We start from the raw sequence: 21,712 nt of genomic DNA on the forward strand, positions 1-21,712 counted from the left end.
AGAGAAAAGGGCAGAGAGGAGCACAGGGAGGAAAACAGAAAAGAGGACATAGAGAAAAGGAAGTGAGGACAGAAAGGAGGAAAGGGAAGAGGACGGGAAGAAGACAGAGAGGACAGGAAGAGTGTGGGACAGCAAAAAGGAAAGGGAGGAGGTTAGGGAAATGGACAGACAGGACAGGAAGAGAGGAGAACAGAAAAGAGGCCAGGTTAGAGGACAAAGAGGACAGGAAGAGAGGAGGACAGGGAGGAGGACAGGGAGGAGGAGAGAGGACAGGAAGAAAGACGGACATCGAGGAGGACTTGGAAGAGGACAGAGAGGACAGGAAGAGAACAGGAAAGGGAGAAGGACAGGGAAGAGTACCGAGAGGACAGGTAGAGAGGAGGACAGGGAGGAGGACAGGAAAGAGGACTGAGAGGACAGAAAGAGAAGAGAAAAGAAACAAGGACAGGTAAGAGGACAGAGAGGACAGGAAGAGAGGAGGACAGGGAGGAGGACAGAAAAGAGGACTGAGAGGACAGAAAGAGAAGAGGAAAGAAACAAGGACAGGGAAGAGGACAGAGAAGACAGGACAGGGAGGGGAACAGTGAGGAGGACAGAAATGAAGACAGGGAGGACAGGACAGAAAGGAGGACAGTTAAGAGCAAAGGGAGGAGGACAGAGAGGACAGGAATAGAGGAGGACAGGTAGGAGGACAGGGAAGAGGATAGCGAAGAGGACAGTGAGGATAGGACAGGGAGGAATACGGGGAAGAAGTCAGGGAAGAAGACAGAGAGGATAGGACAGGGAGGAGCACAGGGATAACAACAAGGAAGAGGACAGAGACGAAAGAATGAGAGGAGGAGAGGGGAAAAAAAACAGGAAAGAATACATAGAAGATAGGACAGGGTGGAGGACTGGGTGGTGGATAGGTAAGAGGACAGAGAGGACAGGAAGAGAGGAGGGCAGGGAGGAGGACAGAGAGGACAGGAAAGAGAACAGAGAGGATAGGACAAGGAGGAGGACAGCGAGGAAGACAGAAAATAGACAGGGAAGAGGTCAGAGAAGACAGGACAGAGAGGAGGACAGCGAGGAGGATATGGAAGAGGACAAGGAAGAGGACAAAGAGAAAAGGACAGAGAGGAGCACAGGGAGGAAAACAGGGAAGAGGACAGAGAGGACAGGAAGAGAGGAGGACAGAAAGGAGGAAAGGGAAGAGGACCGTGAAGAAGACAGAGTGGACAGGAAGAGTGCAGGACAGCGAAAAGGAAAGGGAGGAGGTTAGGGAAGAGGACAGACAGGACAGGAAGAGAGGAGGACAGGGAAGAGGCCAGGTAAGAAGACAAAGAGGACAGGAAGAGAGGAGGACAGGGAGGAGTAGAGAGGACAGGAAAAGAGGAGGACAGGGAGGAGGACAGAAAAGAGATCTGAGAGGACAGAAAGAGAGGAGGACAGGGAGGAGGACAGGGAAGAGGACAGAGAAAACAGGACAGGAACGGGGACATTGAGGAGGACAGGAATGAAGACAGAGAGGACAGGACAGAGAGGAGGATACGTAAGAGGAAAGGGAGGAGGACAGGAAAGAGGACAGAGAGGACAGGAATAGAGGAGGACAGGGAGGAGGGCAGGGAAGAGGATATCGAAGAGGACAGAGAGGACAGGACAGAGAGGAGTACAAAAAAAAGGACAGAGGAGAGGACAGAGAGGACAGGAAAAGAGGAGGAAAGAAGGAGGATAGGAAAGAAGACATAGAGGACATTAAGGAGGATAGGGAGGAAGACATGGAAGAGGACAGGGAGGACAGGAAGAAAGGACAGTTAGGAGGACATAGAAGAGGACAACGAAGGGGACAGAGAGGACAGGACAGAGAGGAGGAAATGGAGGAGGACAGGGAAGAGGATAGAAAGAACAAGAAGAGAGGCGGACAGGGTGGATGACAGGGAAGAAGACAGAGAAGACCAGGAAGAGAATAAAGAGAACAGGGAAGAGGACAAAGAGGACAGGGAGGAGGACAGAGAAGACAGGAAGGAGGACAAAGAGTACAAGGAGGAGGACAGAAAAGACAGGGAAGAGGTCAGGGAAGGGGACAGAGAGGACAGGAACAGAGGAGGACAGGCAGGAGGACTGGGAGGTGAAAATAGAAGAGGACAGATAGAGAGGAGGACAGGAAGGAGGACAAGAAAGAGGACAGGGAAGAGGACAGAGAGGACAAGAAGAGAGGAGGACAGGAAGGAGGACAGCAAGGAGGACAGAGAAGAGTACAGAGAGCAAAGGACAGAAAGGATGACAGGGAGGAGGACAGTGAGAAGGAAAGAGAGGACAGGTAGTGTGGAGGATAGGGAAGAGGACAGAAAGGACAGGACAGAGAGCAGCACAGGGAGGAAAACAGGGAAGAGGACAGAGACAACAGGAAGAGAGGAGGACTGGGAAGAGGACAGAGAAGAGGACAAAGAGGACAGGACAGGGAGGAGGACTGGGAGGAGGACAGGGAAGAAGACAGAGAGGACAGGACAAAGAGGAGGACAGGGAAGAGGACAGGTAGGAGGACAGAGAGTACAGGACAGAGAGGAGAACAGGGTGGAGGACTGGAAGTAGGACAGGGTAGAGGACAGAGGACAGGAATAGAAGAGAACAGGGAGGAGGACAGGAAAAAGGACAGGGAAGAGGACAGAGAGGACAGAAAGGGTGGAGTACAGGGAGGAAGACTGGGAAGAAGACAGAGAGGACAGGACAGGGAGGAGTACAAAGAAGAGGACAGGGAAGAGACAGAGAGGACAGAAATAGAGGAGGAAAGGAAGGAGGACAGGTAAGAAGACCAAGAGGACATTCAGTAAGTAGGACAGGGAAGGGGACAGAGTGGACAGGAAGAGAGGAGGAAAGGGAGGAGGATAGGGAAGAGGACAGAAAGGACAAGAAGAGAGAAGGACAGGGAGAATGACAGGGAAGAGAACAGAGAGGACAGGGAGGAAGACAAAGAGAACAGGGAGGACAGGGAAGAGGGCAAAAAGGAGAAGAGAGAATGACAGGGAGAATGACAGGGAAGAGAAAAGAGAGGACAGGGAGGAAGACAAAGAGGACACGGAGGAGGATAGGGAAGAGGGCAGAAAGGACAAGAAGAAAGAAGGACAGGGAGAATGACAGGGAAGAGAACAGAGAGGACAGGGAGGAAGACAAAGAGGACAGGAAGGAGGACAAAGAGGACAGGAAAAAGGACAGAGAGGACAGAAAGAGAGGAGGACAGAGAGAACAGGATAGAGAGGAGGACAGTGCCTGCAATCACCTTTGCTGCTCCCCACTGGCCCCACTGCACATTCTCTATTGTGATACCGCAAGGCTCCTGGCCTCACCCCACAAATGGGAAACTCAAGAACATCCGCTCTCCTCACCCCATGTTAAAAATTCAGCCCTCTTGAGCATATCACTCCTTTGTGACCCCATGGATCCTGTTCCTCCCACTTTAGTAAGTCTAGGGCTCCACTGTGTCCATCCAGGGTGCTCCCTGTCCACTATCCAACATGGCAGCACAGGGCTTCCACAGCCCACATGCCAACATAACCCTCCAGCATCCCCACCGCCCAGTGCCACTGTGACAACACAAGGCTCTAGCTACCCACACACCACGGTTACACCTTCAGATCTACCACTGCCCACACTCGTGTCACATGTCACATCACCCACTGCTCACAGACCATGGTGCCACCCCAGGCTCCCACTTCCAAGCTTTCTCTCTGCCCCCGACAGAGCTCCCAGTGCCAACACAGCTCTGTGCCACCCAGGTGCCCCTTGGCCACACTACTCTTTCACAACTGCAGAGTTCTCAAAGGCCACGACTGTGAGTGCCACCCAGAGGTGCCCCTGGACACCCTCTGGAGGGCAAAAAGGCTACAGCACCGCTATTCCTAGGTGGTCTCCCATGTATGTATTAGCCAGGCCTGTCCATGCTCAGGACACGTGAGGCAGCCTCCAGGAGCCACAATAGTGATGTCTTGCCTCCAGTCCCCTCAGCCCTTGGCCACAGTGTTGAATTGGTATCTCTATGCCCCTCACACACTCCCAAGACCAGATTTCTAGCTGAGCACCTTAGCTCCCCCTGCCCACCTTCTGAGCTTCCCAGCTAAGGAGGAGGGCACCTCATTGGGTGGTGGGATTCTATGGGGAGCTTAGTATGGGGTGCCTCTCCCGTCTGAGTAGGACAGAGCCCCTGAGTGCTGGCAGACTGTGAAGGACAGCACTGAACTTGGATCGGGTGCATGCCCTTAGCAGTTTTGGGATTACCTCCCTCCACATCAGCAAATGTTCATTCTGTTATGGTAGCTTTGAGGTGCTGAGTCCCTAGAGGAGCTCTGGGGCTCCCACCCGAGCACACTGTGGTAAAAGACCATCCCTCTAATGGAGCGGTGCCCTCGTAGGCCGGGCAATGCATTTCTGTGTTTGAGGGCGGTGGTTGGGGGGTGGCCCAGCTGGTCTCAGTTACAAGAGTAGGCGGGGAGAGGTGCACTCGCTCCTCAGGGTGCTGGTTGGGGACAGGAGTAGGGTGTTTCACAGAGTGGCAGGAAAGGGGCAAGCATGGTGGCTTCCAACAAGGCAGGACAGTTCCAGAGGAAGGCCCCCGAGCCGGGGGTCACAGGTGTGGAGAAACTCCCACCTGAGGAGGTGGGATATGCTGGGTGGTGCAGAAAAAAATGTGCCCACCTCAACTGGGCATGGTGCAAGGTAAGGGGTGGCACCTGCCCTCTATCATGTGTGTTGGGTTCTCTTAGCATCTTGGGGGCTACCTCCCGTCATAGCACCATGGTTCAGTCAGTTCCCCCTGTTTAGGGGTTTCAGGCCCCAGAGGAGAGCTTTAGGCTTCCTTTCGGGTGCAGGGGGCCAGGAGACCCCCCTCTAAAGGAGGGGTGTCTTTATAAGCCAGGAGACATCTTCCCTGACTGGTGGTGGCCCTCAGAGGGGCGCCCAGCTGTGCTGGCTTCCAAAGGTTTACTCCACACAGCCAAGGGGCAGAGGGGAAACACAGCTGTTCCCTTAGCAGGGCATGAGGTTGGGTCCAGTGGGCATTTCTCAGAATTACAGCAAGGGGGCAGGTATGATGGTCAGTTGCAGTGAGCTACACTTCCTAGGGGGGGGGGCTCATGGAGCAGGGTGGGCTGGCGTGGCATAATACCTAGAAAAAAGAGACACTAGCACTCTGGAGGGGGCCCTAGCATATTAGCTTGTGTGTCTGTGGTGGGAGGGCGAGCATCTGGGGGCAAACAGCTAACAACACCCTGTGTTCCCAGGCAGTCTCCCTTCCAAGCATGAACCAGGCCTGACTCTGCTTAACTTCCTAAATCAGAGGAGACAGGGGATAGTCAGGGGGTTTTGGCCCAAGATGCTGGCAGTGGACTCCAGGAGTCCCAAGTGCCACATGGCCTCAAAACCCTGGACGCTTGGCCCCCGGCAGACCTGGTTACCCCCACCCCTGACCATACTGGAACCAGATCTCTCGCTGAGCTTTTGGCTGCCCCCAGCCCAAATTCTGAGCTTCCAGAGGGTGCAGGAGGGCACCTCCTTGCGGGGTGGAATTCCCTGGGTGGTGCAGTAGGGTTTACCCTCCCCAACTGAACAGGACGAAGCCCCCTACGGATGGCAGAGGGTGAGGGGCGGCATGAGCCTTTGGCCAGGGGTTCGGGGTTCCTATGTCAGGTAGGGGACTGCCTCCGTCCATAGCATCAGGGTTTCGCTCATTAACCCCTGTCATGGCACCAGGTCCCCATTGAAATGCTGTGGGCTTCTACTTGGGTGTGCCTGGGTAAGAGACTACCCTCTAATCGCGGATTCCCTCTGTAAGGTGGTTAACACTTTTCCTATTTAGGGGCTGAGGTCAGTGGAAAGTCCCCCCTGGGGGCTGATGATCAGAGTAGCCTTGGTGTTCCCTCCAACCTCCAGGGTAGGAGGGAAGAGGATGGGCCAACCACCAGGGTGTGAGGTGGAGGGATTTTTACAGAATGGCAGGAAGAGGGTGGGAATGGTGGCCTGCTACAGGGTGCCACAGCTCCCGAGGGAAGCCCCAATGGGCTGGGGGGTGAAGAGGGTGGTAGGAGGCATGAAAAGATTCCTTGGGAACAAGAGACACAGACACCCTGGATCAGCCACCAGGCATCCTGGCCCTGGCCACCAGGCACCAGGCATGTAGCCCATGTGCCTGTGGGCGGGTGGGGTCATCTCTTGGAGAAAACAGCCTGCAGCACCAGGGACTCCTAGGCGGTCTCCCACCCAAGCATTAAACCTGCTACCATGCTTAGCTTCCAGGTCACATTTCTTCTGGGTATGTGTCCGCAACCAAGGCACATGCCCTTGACTGGAATCAAACCCAGGACCCTTCAGTCTGAAGGCTCATGCTCTATCCACCCAGCCAAACCGGTCTGCGCTGTGATGAGTTTATTTGAACCAGACGGTCGGCAATTGCTGGGAAGCAGAATCTCAAGGAATTAAAATCTCTTCTATTCAAGGCAAAGAGGAGGCCTTTCCAAACCCTAGATAACAAAGTCTGCAGGCCAGGCCAGGCCAGGCCGGGGGTGAAGGGTAAGCTTAACTCGACCACATAGGAGTTTAAGAGCAACTTGCCTCTGCATAGATACAAAGCACAGCAAAGCCCAAAATCCACAAGCAAGCATGTCTGTGTTTGACCTATTTTTTTATAAATCTCCATACAGGAAGAGACGTAAGTGGTTTCAAATAATGTTCTACACTCTTTCCTGATGTTGACCAGCCAGTGGGTTCCATGAGATCCCCTGGTGATAGATGACTGGAGGTGAGAGAAAGCAAGGGGTAGGGAAAGGGGGGGAGAGGAATGATGGGATAAGATGTAAAATGAGGAGAAACCAAGATGGAGGTGTAGGTAAACAACTGGTCTGCCACCTCGCACTACAAGTTCAAAACTACAACTAAAAGACAAAGCGTCTATCACCCAAAAACACACGGGACAGCTGGCTGAAAGAGAAAGGAGCCCAAGTGCTGAAAAGCTGAGGAGCCTAGGTACGGAGGCATGCGAATCAGGCTGGTGGCAGGCAACTGGGCGTGTGGCTTTCTTTCAACCTGAAGGGAAACAAGCTCCCGATCACTTTGAAATCCAAAGGGTCATGCAGGGGACCCAGACGCCTACAGGGAGAAGCTGGTCTGTTGTCTATCAGGTTCAAAAGTGAGGGTGACTCTCTTACAGAGGTGCGAGCAGCAATCATTGTTTACTGCGCTGGGTCGCAGGGACGCAGGGACTTGGAAATTGGGGACTTGGAAATGCAGGGACTTGGAAATGCGGAAGGGCAGAGAAGGCTGATGACAGCCATCAAAGTTTGCCATGACCCAGCCTAGTGATGTCCTCAGACCCCACCCCGCCCTGAAGACCCACCCGCCTGGAGACCCATCACTGCACATTCCACAGACCTGCCCAGGCACTACACAGCTGCTTTTGCATAGAAATGGCCTGTATTGTGGCAGCTTAACAAAAGAAATTGCAGCTCCAGTAACAAAACCACCAAGTCCCAAGCCAAGAGGACAAAACTGTAGTTCTTGTGGTAGCTCCTGCTGGGTGGCCTCAGACAGTAGCTGAACTGCACCCCATTGGAGATCTGGAAACTAGTGTATCTACTGGTCAGTGTGAAAGGACACCACATTTCAACTACTCTCATAAGGAACACATTCAAGAGACAGACTCACTGAGCACCAAAGCCCTAGGGGAACAAGTCCACCATAAATGTGTCTCCAGCACAGCAATTCTTTTGTTATAGACACAGAGGGTCCTCACAGCCAATTGGCCTGGAGGTCAATTCCTCTGTGATACCAACAACAATCAAGACTCAGCTACAACAAGGCTGTACACACAGTCCACAAAGGGGTGTACCAAGGGTGTCCACATCAGGCAACTGGGAGGCTGACCCACTGAACCATATAGAACACCCAGGCCCACAAGGAGACTCTACCAACTCAGGGAAACAGCGAAAATGCCAAGAAAAGAAAACAAATCTCAAACAAAAGAAATGGTGCAGAACAAAAGACTGAATATAGAGTTCAAAAACACAGTTATAAGGTTTTTCAGGAAATTCCTAGAGAAGGCCCCTAAATTTAATGAGACCTTCGATATGAAAAAGGACCAACTAAAAATTAAACATACACTGACTGAAATAAAAAAATTTATTATACAGATACCCAACAGCAGACTAGAGGAACACAAGAAACAAGTCAAAGATTTGGAATAAAAAGAGGCAAAGGACACTCCTCTGGAGAAGTGAGAAAAGGAGAGAATCCAGAAAGTTGAAGATAGTGTAAGAAGCCTCTGGAACAACTTCAAGTGTACCAATATCAGAATTATGGGAGTGCCAGAAGAAGAGAGAGAGCAGGACACTGAAAACCTATTTGAAGAAATCATGTCAGAAAACTACCAGCCCCTGACCCCCTTAAAGATATAGACTTACAAGTCCAGGAAGGACACAAACTCCAAACAAGAGGAATCCAAAGAGGACCACACCAAGACACATATAATTAAAATGCCAAGAGCAAAAGACAAAGAGAATCTTATAAGCAGCAAGAGAAAAACAGTTAGTTACCTACAAGGGAGCACCCATACAACTATCAACTGATTTCTCAACAGAAACTATGCAGACCAGATGGGAGTGGCAAAAAAAATATTCAAAGTGATGAATAGCGAGAACCTACAACCAAGATTACTCTACCTAGCAAAGTTATAATTCAGAATTGAAGGGCAGATAAAGAGCTTCACAGATTAAAATAAATAAATAAAAAGTAAAAATAAAAGAGTACATCACCACCAAACCAGTATTTTATGAAATGCTAAAAGATGTTCTTTAAAAAGAGGCAAAAGAAGAAAAAAGTAAAGACAAAAATTATGAACAACAAATACATATCTATCAACAAGTGAATCTAAAAGACAAGTGAATTAATAAATCTGAGGAACAGAGTAAAATGGTGAATATTATAGAATCAGAAGTGCTTCATTCCTCTGAATTCTAAAATTCCCGTTATACTGAACTCTAGAAATACTATAGTCCACCGAATTCTAGAAATCTATTATTCACACAATTCTAGAAATCACCTCTTCCACAGAATACTAGAAATCCCCTATTCCACAGAATTCTAAAAGTCCTCCAGTCCACAGAATTGCCATTTTCCTATTCCACAGAATTCTAGAAGTCTTATCATTTGCACAATTCTACAAACCCTCTCTTCCACAGAATTCTGGAAGTCATATATTCCAAATAATTCTAGAAGTCCTCTCATTCACAGAATTCTATACTTCCTCTCTTCCTCAGATTTCTAGAAATCCCCTATTCCACAGAATTCCACAAGTCAACTCTTCCACAAAATTCTGGAAGTTCCCTATTTCACAGAATTCCAGAAGTCCTCTCTTCCATGAAATTTTAGAAATCATCTATTCTACAGAATGCTACAAATATTCTATTCCCAGAATTCTATAACTCCTTTCTTCCACAGAATTCTAAAAATCTTCTCTTCCACCAAATTCTAAAAACCCTTTCTTCCTCAGATTTCTAGAATTCCCCTATTACACAGAATTCTAGAAATTCTCTCTGCCACAGAGTTCTACAAGTAATATCTTCCACTCAATTGTAGAAATCTCCTATTCCACAGAATTATAGAAATACTCTATTACACAGAATTTTGCAAGTACTCTATTCTACAGAATTCTAGACAGCTTCTATTCCACAGAATTCTAGAAATCCTCTCTTCCACAGATTTTTATACATCCTCCCTCAGAACTCTAGAAATCCCCTATGCCACAAAAATTCTAGAAGTCTACTCATTTCTGAATTCTAGAAAAGCTCTATTCTAAATAATTCTAGAAATCCACTATTCCACAAAATTCTAAAAGTTGTCCATTCCACAAAATACTAGAAATCCCCTATTCCACAGAATTCTAGAAAACCTCTCTTCTGCAGAATTTTACAAGTAATCTCTTCCACAGAATTCTACAAATCCCCTATTCCACAAAATTCTAGAAATCCTCCATTCCATAGAATTCTGTAAGTCCCCACTGTCTCAGATTTCTAGAAATATCCTATTCCACAGAATTCTAGCTGCACTACATTCCTCTGAATTCCAGAAATCCCCTCTTCCACAGAATTCTAGAAGTCCTCCCATCCTCTTAATAAATCATCTCTTCCATAGAATTCTAGAAATACCCTATTCCACAGAGTTATAGAAGTCCTTCCTCTCAATTCTAGAAATCATTTCTTCCACAGAATTCTAGAAATCCCCTCTTCCACAGGATTCCTGAAGTCCCCTCTTCTACAGAATTCGGGAAGTTCACTATTCCACAGAATTCCACGAGTCTTTTCTTCCACAGAATTTTAGAAACCCTCTATTCCAGAGAATTCTAGAAATCATATATTCCACAGAATTCTATAAATCTTTTCTTCCACAGAATCCTAAATATTCTATTCCACAGAATTCTATAAATTCTATTATATAATTCTATAAATAATTATATAATTCTATAAATTCTATAAATTCCATAGAATGATAGAAATTCTTCCACAGAATTCTACAAGTCCTCTCTTCCACAGAACTAAATCCTCTATTCCACAGAATTCTTTAAGAACTCTTATCCACAGAATTCTAGAAATCCTCTCTTCAACCGAATTCTAGAAGTCCCCTCTTTGATTTCAAGAATTCTAAAAGCCCACTCTGCCACAGAATTCTGAATGTTCAATATTTCACGGGATTCCTGAAGTTCTCTCTTCCAAAGAATTCCAAGTATCTTCTATTTTGCTGAATTCTAGAAGGCCTCTCTTCCACAAAATTCTAGAAATCCTATCTTTCACAGAATTCTGAATGTCCTCTTTTCATATTTCTAGAAATCCCCTATTCCACAGAATTCTAGAAGTCCTCCCTTCCTCTGAATTCTAGAAATCCCCTATCATACAGAATTCTAGAGGTCTTCTATTCCACAGAATTCTAGACTTCCCCTATTACAAAGAATTCAAAAAGTCCTCCTTCCTCTGAGTTATAGAAAAGCTCTATTCTAAAGAATTCAAAAACTCAAATATTCTATAGATTTCTAAAAATTCTCTCTTCCACAAAATTCAAGCAATCCCAAATTCTACAGAATTCTAGAAGTCCTCCTTTCCTCCCAATTTGAGAAATACCCTATTCTACAGAATTCTAAAAGTCAACTTTTTCACAAAATTCTAGAAATCCTATCTTCCACAGCATTCTAGAAATGCTCAACCACAGAATTCTACAAGTCCTCTCTTCCACAGAATTCTAGAAATAACCTACTCCATAGAATTCCTGAAATCCTCTATTCCACAGAATTTTACATCCTCACTTCGACAGAATTCTAGCAGTCTGCTCTTCACATTTCTAGAAATCCCCTATTCCACAGATTTCCAGAAGTTCTACCTTCCTTGAAATTCTAAAAATGCCTATTTCCAAGAATTTTAGGAATCCTCTATAAAATTATAGAAATCTCCCCTTCCTCTGATTTCTGGGAATCACATTTTCCACAGAATTCTAGAAATTCTCTCTTACACAGAATACTACAAGTAATCTCTTCCACAGAATTCTAGAAATCCGCTCTTCCAAAGAATTCTGTAAGTCCTATCATTCTCAGATTGCTAGAAATACCGAATTCCACAGAATTCTAGAAGTCCTCCCTTCCTCCGAAATCTAGAAACCTCCTATTCCACAGAATTCTAGAAGACCTCCCTTCCTCTCAATTCTAGAAATCCCCTATTCTTCAGAATTTTAGATGTCCTCTCTTCCTCAGAATTCTAGAAATCTGCCATTCCACAGAATTTTAGAAATCCTATATTCCACAGAATTCTATAAGTCCTCTCTTCATCATTTCTAGAAATACCGTATTTGACAAAATTCCAGAAGTCCTCCCTTCCTCCGAATTCTAGAAATCCCCTTTTCACAGAATTCTAGAAGTCCTCCATCCCACAGAATTCTGGCATTCCCCTATTCCACAGAATTCTAGAACTTCTCTCTTTTACAAAATTCTATAAATCCTTTTTCCACAAAATTCTGGAAGTCCTCTCTTCCACAGAATTCTAGATATTCCCTATTCCACAGAATTCTAAAAGTCCTCCCTTCCTCATAATTCTACAAAAGCTCTATTCTAAAAAAATTTATAGAAATCCCCTATTCCACAGAATTGTAAAAATTTTCTCTTCCACAAAATTCTAGAAATCTCATATTCCAAAGAATTGTAGAAGCCCCCTTTCCTCTGAATTCTACTAATCCTCAATTTTATAGAATTCTAAAAGTCAATTATTCCACAGAATTTTAGAAATCCTCTCTTCCACAGAATTCTAAATCCTCTATTCCACAGAATTCTATAAAATTCACATCCACAGAATTCTAGAAATCCTCTCTTCAACCGAATTCTGGAAGTCAGCTCTCAGATTACTAGAATTTTAAAAGTTCACTATTCCACAGAATCCCAGCAGTCATTTCTTCCACAAAATTTTAGAAACCCTCTATTCCACAGAATTCTAGAAATCTTTTATTCCACAAAATTCTATAAATCTTTTTTTCCACAGAATTCTAAAAATTCTAAATTCTAAAAATCTCTACCAGTGGTATGGTCAATTTGCATATTACTCTATTATTAGATAAGATGCCACCCAAGCCAAGCTTTGAGGTTGAAGCTAGGAGCCCTGGGAAAGCCCCCTGGGGTCAGGAGTTGCCAGTGTAATAACTGAAGGGCCAGGGCGCCTGAGTCACCGAGGTGCGAGGTGAGCCTGGGAAGACTTGTCCATCAGGAGGGAGGCAGCAGGCGCAGGCAGATGGCCATGGGAAGCATGGCTTCCAGGCTCTGGGCTGCAGGCAACCAAACCATTGACTAGCAGCCCTGAAGGAGGGACAGCGCCAGGTGCAGCAGGTGGAAGCTCCAGTAAGAGTATTGTGTCCTTAGGAGTTCCGTCCAGAGTAGCCTGGCTTTCTGTGGCCTGTGCTTTACTTGGGCTCCCAGTGCCCCTTTTGTTCTCGGGCTGTAGGAACTGCTTGTCTCCCGCGACGCGGTGCGGGAGATCTGCACACATTTTCCTTGCCTACTGTTCCACCTGAATATGTAAAATCCCGAAAGAGGGGTGCAGATTCTGGGACTCGCGCGAGCATGGGCGAGTGTGACTGGCACCTTGCTAATGCGATATCTGCAGACCTGCCTTCCCTGAGGAGGGTCCCCGGAGCCGGAGCCGGAGCGGAGCCGTAGCCGGCGCCAGCGGGTAGGGGCTGGTCTTCTTGCCTCCGCCTCCCCCTTCCCAAAGGCGTGAGAAACCAGCGCAGGGTGACCGGGATCTGGAGGCGGATGCGGAAGGAAATGGTGAGTCAGCCCATCCACATGGGAAGAAGAAGATGCGAGCAGGTGTGCATGCTTGGTCATGAAAACGGTAAACACGCGCCCTGCCCTCTGCGGGGAGAACGTGCGTGGGAAACGGAGTTGAGCACCCTCCAGCCTCTGGTCTGCTCTCCTTGGAGTGATGGGGACACTTTAGAGGTGCGTTTCTCTGCGGGCTTTACTGACTGGTGGGTGGTTGCGTGAGTGTGCGTGCGTGTGCGTGCGTGCGTGCGTGCGTGCGTGTGTGTGTGTGTGTGTGTGTGTGTGTGTGTGTGTGTGTATTGCCTTCTGTAGCCCGCTAGGAGAAATAGATCACCACCAGTTTTGGCCATGCTTCCAAAGGATGCAGTGCCTTCGCGCTCCTTGCAGCGATCTGAAGATGGGTCCAGAAACCTGTTGTCTCACACACTGCCAGCTAACAGGTTGAGTGGGTGAGAACTAAGATTTTCACATCATGTAAAATAATTAAACATTTGGTACAGATTTCCTGGTCAGCACATTTTTTTTTTCTTTGCAAAGCAGAATCTTAGAGGGCATATTCTACTTTATGATTATATTGTAGAAAAGTGTTTCATGGGTGGTAGGAAGAGGGACAGATCTATACTGTTGTCATGCATAGTGGAAAAGTTTCACGCTTTCTTTTTTTAAGTTTTTTATTGTTGATAGTATTGCAGATATCTCCCATTTATACACTTTCTCCCTTTTTTGTGTGGAATTTGTTTTGTTATGTTTCTAATTCTCATCTAAGAATTTAAAAATTCATTTTTTTCCATTGATTTTTACAGAGAGTGAAAGAGGGAAAGACAGAAAGAGACACCAATGTGAGAAAAACACATTGATTGATTGATTGATTGATTGATTGCCTCCTGCATGTATCCAACTGATGCCAGGGCCAAGAAGGATCCTGCAATTGAGATATGTGTCCTGGAATCAAACCTGGGAACCTTTGGTCTACAGGCTGATCTCTATCCACTAAGCTAAACTGGCTAGGACTATATTTTCTTTCCTCTCTCTCTCTCTCTCACTCACTTTCTCTCACTTTCTGTCTCTCTTTTTCTCTCCATACACACACATAGACACACACACACACACACACACACACACACACACACACACAACTAAGGAAAAATATCTTTGGAGCTATTCTCCTTTATATGTACACTAGTAGCCCAGTGCACAGGTTCGTGCACATTGAAAGAAAATTAACTAGAAGGTAGCTAGCAGGGCAAAGATACATCCTGGAGACAACCTTCACGATCTCTCTCCAGCCAGCCACACCCCTGTAGCTCCAAGGGTGTCTGTGGAATGAGAGGGGTTCATCCACCTGGCCTGCAGGAAGTGGTCTGAAACCAGCTCTCCAACACTCCTTGGAGTCCCAGAGTGGGAGAGAGCTCTCTGCAAAGTTGCTGTCATGGGACAGCTTCTGCATTGAGAGTCTGACCCCTGGTGATCAGTGCATGTCTTAGCTACCAGTCAGGCAGCCTGATGGTCACTTAGCCTTTTACATATTAAGATAAACAGAACACAGGCAACAGCAATATTTAAAGTGATAAGCATACATGTTGGTGTCAACCATATGGGCTGCATAGGCTCCTGCTGTCCAGCTAGAGTGACAGAGGATCCTGGCCAATGCACTAATTGGGTTTGTGTGGTGCAGACTACCTGCTCCCCCGGGCCCAGCTCTGAATTTGGGAGAAGCCGTTGTCTTATGTGGCCTTTAGAATGCATTTGCTTGCCTTTCACTATGTTTATATCTTTAGCTCATCAGCTCTTCTGTATATCTGTGCAGTACATTTGAAGAAGATATTGGTGGGAAGGAGAAGAGCAGCAGTAGGAATCAAGCTGGTGTTTAGCCCATCCTTCCCAACCACTAACCATGGATGCTTGTGTTTTGTAGCTGACTTTCCTGCAGAGGGCTAGTCAGGTCAATTTTGGGAGGCTTGTTGCTGTCCCTGGACGTCTGAATAGATGCTACAGTTATTTAGGTTTCTGCCTCCTGCAGAAATATCATTAAATAATATTTGCAGAATCCTTCCTATCAGTTCCTCAGAGTTCACACAGCCATTTCATACATCTCAACCCTCCGAACCGGGGTCCTGAATTCACTTTACAATAAGCAAACTGGCCTTCCTTCATGGATTCTCATGGCCAGTGATTGAGTGCCCTGCAGGTATGGCTAGTTTAATCTGCTGTTTCCTGTGTCCCACCTTGGGTGCTGGTAGCTGATGCAGGTGTGTACAGTGGCTGAAGCCCCAGATGCCAAGCCTGAGCTTAACTCTCAAGCCTCACATCCAGTGCACGAAAAACACAGTGAGAAGCAGAAATTGGTGCCTGCAATGCAGAGTTCCCTTACAGGACTGAAAGGCTGGGACTTGGGTTACAAACCCTCCACTTCTTCATCTATAAAATATAAAACTTGGATTAAATGATCCCTAAGATCCCTTCATCTATAAAATATAAAACTTGGATTAAATGATGCCTTTCAGATGTAATAATTTTTGATTCTCAGGAAGAGAAACCAGGACTTGAATTCCACCTATAAATCACACATGTGGCCATGGGCTGTGCTGTTGGATGTATTTGCTGTCGGCATTCAGGTGAACAAAGACATGAATGTATGCGAGACACACACAATGTGTCTAAGATCCATTTACAAATAGCACGAGCTCCTTTTCTGCCTGCAGCATGTGAGGAGGCAGGGCCGTGCCCTTGACAGTGACCCTGCCACAGAGCTCCGGGTTGATGGCTCACACAGTGCGTTCCCTTGGGCATCACTGACACGACACTTCTTCCCAATGATTTTGTTGGTGAAAATCTAGCCCATGGGCCCTTCAGCAGGCTGGGAGGCCATTAAGATAGAATAACTAGAAATTCTCACAAGATATTTAACAGTTCTACACACACATGCATGCATACGTACGCATGCATAATTGTGTATGCGTGCACATCACACAGGTATGTGTGTCATAGATGTTTTATGTAGAAAGATGTTTTATATAGAGTACATTTCCATGTACAATAAATACATGAAGCCTGCTGGGTGAATAATTCATTTTTAAGTATGGTTTGGCTGAGTAGCAGTAATTAGACCAGATGTATGGTTTTCATAACTTGGGGTCACATGCAATTTTGATGAAAGGGAGGACACCTGAAGCCAATGATCTTTTCCCTTAATTTATATAGATGATATAGATTTTCCTTAATTTATATAGATAATTTATATACATAAAGGCATTTAACTACAATATATTTAAATGCCTTTACCGAGGGATGCCCACAATTCAAATGGTTCCTCATTTCATAAGTTTACTGTTTGTTTCTGAGAGCCAAAATTTGTACAGATATGGGTTAAGGTTCCTAGGCTATCATATACAGCTTTAAATAACTTTTTAAAATCTGTTTTACTAATTAAGACATTTGTATTAAAAATATGTGGAAATTTTGGAAAGTAGAATGAAGATATTAAAAGCTGATCTCACTACATTACATAATGAAATACTATGCAGCTATGAAGGAAAGGAGAGACCTGGAGAGTATTATGCTAAATGAAAAAAGCCAGTCAGAGAAAGACACATATCCTATTATCTCACTTATAGATGGAATCTAACGCAGAAAATAAACTGATGAACAAAATATAATCAGAGGCATGGATGCACTGAAAAGACTGACAGTTGTCAGAAGGAAATAGAGAGGAGAGACTGGATAAAGAAGGGGAGGTATTAGCTAAAGAATGAAAATACCATTAACACAGGAAGAGTGTAGGGGTTAGAAATGGGGGTCATCTGCAATAGTATCAACAATTTTAAAAAATCAATCTCATCGTCCAGAGAGACTATTGTAGAAGGATGAAGTGGATCTACTTCAAAAGTTCTTTTTGTTGTTGTTCAGAATATTTTTCCATTGCTTTTTCAAGCGAATAGAAGGGATGGGGAGAGAAAAAGAGAGAAAAACATGGATGTGAGAAGACACATCAATTGGTTGCCTCTCATACACAAATCAGCTGAGTCTGAGATCGAACCTGCAACCAAAGTATGTGCCTTTGACCAGAATCAAACCAGCATATTTGTTTGGTTCATAGGTCCATATTCAATCATTGAGCTGAACCAGCAGAGCAAGCCATTTATTATTAGACTAGGGGCCCAGTGTATGAATTTGTGTGCCTTGAAAGGAACTGAGGGGCACAAGTCTGAGGCTGCAGTAGGCTCTAAGCATTGAGAAAGCTGGCCAGGGCTGTGGGATCACTTTTATAAGAGCCCCAATCCCATTAATGAGGGTTCCACGCTCGTGACCCAACCACCTCCCAAAGACCTCATTCCTGATCACACGAGGGGGCGGGGGGGCAGGGGCAGGTAGCATATAACATATGAATTTGAGGATTCACAAACATTCATTCCAGAATATAAGTGTATATATGTGACTGGGATGTTGGCTCATCAGAGGGCCCACAGGAATCAGCTTGCTAGCCTTCTTCCCTTCCTTTTCATTCCCCTCCCTTCCTGTCCTCAAACTGCACTTACCTGTGCCCTCAGCGACCCCTATTCTGCATCATACATTCTGGCATCCATCCATGCCTTTAAGTTCCCATATCTCAGATTTGATTCACACTTCAGAGTCCATCAAATTGACACCATTACTATTCTCAAACATCTTGGATATTTTCTTTTCCTGGACCTGTTGACAGAAGAGAAGACTTTCTCTCCCACACTCCCATAAATAAACTCATCAGACAGCCCACCTCACATAAGTGGTTTTTATGGTAAATGATACCTCGTAGTAGGATATGGGAAGGAATTAAGGTGAAAATCTTAGGTTACATAAATACCTGCTAGATGCATAGCTACAAGCCTAGGAATTCAAACACATTTTTTAAAAGCTGGATTGACTCAGAAGAGGAGGTGTTGGGAACAAGATTGAAGGTGAAGCCAAATTTATATATTGCTATGACCTGTGCCTCAGCTTTTATCAATAATAGATAAGACATAATTGAAACTGCACATCACGATACCCCTAAAGCCATGAGTGAGGTCAATGAAATCTCTGTCATAAAAAATACATACTTTTCACAGTGACTCAGAAATAAGTGTTTCTGCTAACTGGTAGGAATTTCAAATGACAGTTTGTGGAGTTAACTCTGCTTCACACATGGACAGTCAGAGAGACCATTTCATCTAATGGTGGCTAAAAAGAGGAAAATTATAGAATCATAGCTTTTAAAACATTAATTACTTATCCTCCCCTCCTTCATGTATATAGTCTTTTTTAATATCTTTATTATTTTATTTATTTATTTAATATATTTTATTGATTTTTTTTTTTACAGAGAGGAAGAGAAAGGGATAGAGAGATAGAAACATCGACCAGCTGCCTCTTGCACCACCCTCTGCTAGGGATGTGCCCACAACCAAGGTACATGCCCTTGACCAGAATCGAACCTGGGACCCTTCAGTCCGCAGGCCGACGCTCTATCCACTGAGCCACACCGGTTTTGGCAAGTCTTTTCTTATTTCCTTAGCATTCTCTTCAGAGCCTTAAGACTCCTATTAAAATGAACAATTACTTGTTTGTACTTTCATAGAATTAACCTCTGTCTTGCCTTCTAGACCAAGAGGATCAGCTACAGCCTGAGGGCAAAATTTTGTGGGCCCAGAATTCAAGAAGCCTTTCTGGGTTTAGGATAAGACCAGCCCCTCTAGGCCTGGTACCAAAAGGTGTTTAATCTCATCATTTTTTTTAAATAATGACCATCTAACCGAAACTGGTTTGGCTCAGTGGTAGAGCATTGGTCTGTGGACTGAAAGATCCCAGGTTCAATTCCAGTCAAGGGCATGTACCTTGGTTGCAGTCACATCCCCAGTAGGGAGTGTGCAAGAGGCAGTTGATCGATGATTCTCTTTCATCGATGTTTCTAACTCTCTATCTCTCTCTCTTCCTCTCTGTAAAAAAATCAATAAAATATATATTTAAATGATGAGAATTCCTTCTTTTTTATGGCAGCATAGTATTCCATTATGTAGATGTACCATAGTTTTTGGATCCAATCATCTGCTGACGGGCACCTAGGCTATTTCCAAATTCTGGCTATTGTAGATTGTGCTGCTATGAACATAGGGGTGCAAATATCCTTTCTGATTGGTGTTTCTAGTTTCTCGGGATATATTCCTAGAAGTAGGATTACTGGGTCAAATGGGAGTTCCATTTTCAGTTTTTTGAGGAAACTAACATCATGCTGAGTGAAATAAGCCAATCAATGAAGGAGAAACACCACATGACCTCACTCATTGGTGGATGATAAAGATCATTTTAAACTGATGAACCAAGAGACAGATATAGAGAAAGTAAAACAACAGGCAGACTGTCAAATAACAGTGGGGAGGGGAGGAAAATCTGGAGGAGATAATAGATCAACTGATGGACACAAAACTCTGGGGAGGAAGGGGATGTGTGGGAGGGAGGAAGGGGGGCAAAAAAAATATGTAAAAATAAATAATTTTTTTTTAAATAATTACCATCTAGTTTCCAAGGGACATGCCAAGCCAAATAAAAACTCAAAAGTATTTTTTGTCTTTTTTTTTCTTTAAATCCCACTCAAGGATATGTTTGTTTGCTTGCTTGTTTGCTTTTAGAGAGAGAGAAACATCTATTGATTGCTTTCCTATATGCATTCCAATCAAGGATTAAACTCACAAACTAGGTATGGGCCCTCAACTTGGAAAAAAACTCTCAATCTTTTGATGTATGAGACAGTGCTCCTACCAACTGAGCCATCCAGCCAGAGCTGAAATAGATTTTAATATTCACATCCAGGTGGATAAAAATGCAGAAGATAAAGAATCTGGCTTGCCATTAAGATTACCTGGAATAGATTTTCTCACTGTCTTTACCTCTGTTCAAGCCTGGCATCTGATAGAGTGCATTTGATATAAATTTTTTTGCTTAAAAAGCTTTAATACTGCCCTGGCCTGTGTTGCTAATTCATTAGAGCATCAGCCCATACACTGAAAGGTCATGGATTCGATTCCTGATCAAGGGCACATACTTGGGTTTGGGGTTTCATCACCATCTGGGTCCCAGTGAATGCAGAAGGCAACTAGGGTATGTTGTTCTCTTAATTTATGTTTCTTCCTCCCTCCTTCCCTATCTTCACTATCTCCAAAATAAGCAATGCAAAAAATATCTTCAGGTAAGAATTAACAACTAAAAAAACCCTTAAATATAAAAATATAAATACTGCCCCATTTGGGACATAGGTTATTCTGGTTGGGAAAGAGGCAAATGGATAAGGTGAATGAATACTTCTGTATCATTTTATATATTTTATTATTATTTTAATTATTATTATTTTATATATATATATATATATATATATATATATATATATATATATATATATATATACATACACACACACACACAAATACTGGATATAAATTTAGAAAGAGTAACCTCCTGTGCCTGGGAGAGTAGAAAATGCTGATATTTTGTTTGTTTGTTTGGGTTAGGATATTTTTTAAATGTAGCTCTTTACCTCTCCATACAACTCTGAAAGTTGCTTAGTAGTTTCTGAAGCAGGATGGGCAGTAGGGTGTGAGAGTACAGGGAACTTTGCCTTTGTGTGTCTTCAGAGGTTTCCCTACCTCATTTGTTTTCTGCTCAGGTGTTGATTGGCCTGTGCAGAGGGTGCTGACCTGAGGAAGTGTTCAGCAGGTCAAGGGATTCAGGTGTCATCAGAGGAATGGCACCAATCCCCTGGGACTTGGGATCATCTGCAGCATATTTGAAGACATTTCTTGGTCCTGTGGCTTCCCAGGACAGATCCTGTCCTGACAGGTCACCTCGTCAAACTTGCAGGATACACTACACTACCATCTTTGGAGGGTACTGAGCAACATTGTTGCCAACCCCATCTCCCATCTCCCACCTTCATTCAATCTGTTCCCATGTTCTAAAAAATTCTCACATTGGGCCGGGAGCTTGAAGATGGTGACCGAACAGACGGACTTGTTCTGACTCGGGTCCCAGAACAAATAAAAGCAGCATCTGAGTCGCTCAGGGAATGTTGATTAGCAGCTAAGGGGCAGCGGAACTCTCAAGGAAGGGTCCGCTGGACAGGATTTCCTGACCAAGCAGCCAGCACTGCTGTGGCGGTGAGCTAAGGGCTACGGGCTACGGGCTCGGAGGGAAGGCTGCGCCATCCTACCAGGAAAGAAGGATCTTCTCTGAGGCCTGGGAAACACACAGCGGAGGAGTCCATCAAGCAGCTGTGATGCCCCAATTGGCGCAAACACTTGGATTCAAGGGAGTTCTTCAACCACCCACGGAAAGGTCAGAGTTTGCGGGGATAGCCTGAGGGATCTGGGTCCCTTGGCACAGGCAGCTATGGTA

Source organism: Pipistrellus kuhlii, unplaced genomic scaffold (assembly GCF_014108245.1).
Source record: "Pipistrellus kuhlii isolate mPipKuh1 unplaced genomic scaffold, mPipKuh1.p scaffold_m20_p_83, whole genome shotgun sequence".
Classification (NCBI taxonomy): domain Eukaryota; kingdom Metazoa; phylum Chordata; class Mammalia; order Chiroptera; family Vespertilionidae; genus Pipistrellus; species Pipistrellus kuhlii.